Raw genomic sequence first — 2130 nt, 5'->3', positions numbered from 1 at the left:
TGACAGGCAAAGATAGTAGGATGGTGTAATATGTTCATAGATCTTCTTACACATGACATCACACAGGACTGGTAATCCTTTCTTATGCTAAATCAGAATCTCAATAAGCCGATTTCCATCAGCAGAAGTTGAAATCGGCTCCAGCTATTTACATGTATTTTGAATTTCAATATTCAAGCCTGTCTAAAGCTTTGGTTAACTTAAGGTCAGTAATGTGAATTTCTATCATGTATCATCTTACACACTGGCGGATCCAGAGGGGGGGAGGCAAAGCCGGCACATGCCCCCCTCCCCCATTTTGAGAGGCACGATTGATATTTGTAATGTAAAAATGCAGTTAAAACAGATCTGTGCCCCCCCCCTGTGAAAGTGAAGATTTTTTTTTTTGCTTGTCCAATTGTTTTGTGGACGAAATATCCTTAATTTTTGGTTAAAAACCTTTTTTTATGCCCATCCAAAATGTGCCCCCCCCCTCTTGAAAAATCCTGGATCCACCCCTGATCTTACAAATTTGTAGCGGCTGTCAAATTTATTTTCAGCTTTTGATTCTTTGTGAAAATCTAAACTTGATTATTTCTTCAATATCTAGTGACCAGATATCAGAAAGTTACAGGCATCAATCATTTCTTGAAATTATATACATGTATATATATATATATATATATATATATATTCGTCTTTGTACCTTAGTAATGAATTGGAAGGGTGCTTTGGGGGGATTTGTGAGGAAGAATTTAAAATATTTCATTTAGCATAAGGAAGGTAAATTCATGCTCTTACAGTGTAATGAAACAGTCCCCTGACAGGATTCTTGCATTAATTTTTAACATTTTATGTTACAAAGTGATGTATTTTGTACATTAATAAAGCTTTGAATAGTGACAATCTCTTAAAATTTTCGTTTCCCCTGTATTTGTTGTATTGTTTTTTTAAGGTATTTTGTTCATACAGTTGAGTAATAATAATATTCCGCATTTATATAGCGCTTAATACATCGGAAAGACGTCTGAAGCTGAATGATACTCTGCATCAAACGTTCATGAATCCAGAGGGGTATGAGAAGTGCAACCGCCCCCTGTTAGTAGTGAGCACTTTTTATTTTCTTCTTTTCTTCATCTCTTGATGCTTTATCAGATTACAGAGATAATGCAGCCTACTTACAGGGGGGGGGGGGGGGGGAGGGCATGTCTTATCGGAAAAAATTGTTAAAAAAAATTGTTAAGAAATCTTCAGTATTTTGTGTCCCCTGTTTTTATGAAATCCTGGATCTGTGCCTACTTTGCAGCGAGGGAAAGTGGAGGAATAAATGGATGTGGAAGAAGAAAAAATACATTTCCACTATTCACCACCAAGGGGTAGTACATGATGATGCGTGAGAAGGAGAGGTATGAGGGAAAATGTGTGAAACAGGGGGGGGGGGGTAAGGAGCACAGGGCCGTAGCCAGGGGGGTCCCTGGGTTCCGCGGAGTCCCGCCGCTTTCCAACAGCAAAAAATAGGGGGAAGGAGCAAAGATAAAAGAAAAAAGGGAAGGAGACAAAGAAAGGTATAAGAAAAATATTTCCTATTTTTTAGTCAATATAATCAGATCATCACGCTCACGATACGATTTTTTGTAAGTTTGTTTCAGCGAGTTACACATGCTCTTCATGATTACAAAAAGTTACGAATATTGAAAAAATTTCACCTCGCGCTACGCGCTCGCATTGATAATCTGTTTAGCAAGAAATTCGTATTTTTCATGATTTGAAAAGTGAATAGAATGTTTAGGTTTTATAAATCTCAAAAAAAGCTCGCGTTTCGGATTTGCAATAATCGTTCACTGGATATGATTTACATATACTTCTTTAATTAAAAACGTCCATAAACTGTTAATTATTTTCAGATCGAAAAACAAAAAATTCAGCTCGAGCTTCGCACTCGCCTCAATTTTTCTTTGAGATACACATCTTGATCATAGGTACAAAAATGCTAAGAATATCAAGCTTTCAGATCAGAATATACAGAAATGTCAGCTTTTGCTTGCTTTATCTGTTTGATGAGATATGTATCCTTCTCAAGAGTCACACTACAAACAATCTTAAAGGGATGGTCCGGGCTGAAAATATTTATATCTTAATACATAGAGCAGA

The sequence above is a fragment of the Lytechinus variegatus genome, chromosome 10 (genome assembly GCF_018143015.1).
Source record: "Lytechinus variegatus isolate NC3 chromosome 10, Lvar_3.0, whole genome shotgun sequence".
NCBI classification, from domain to species: Eukaryota; Metazoa; Echinodermata; class Echinoidea; order Temnopleuroida; family Toxopneustidae; genus Lytechinus; species Lytechinus variegatus.
Note: the sequence above shows the minus strand (reverse complement) of the source record.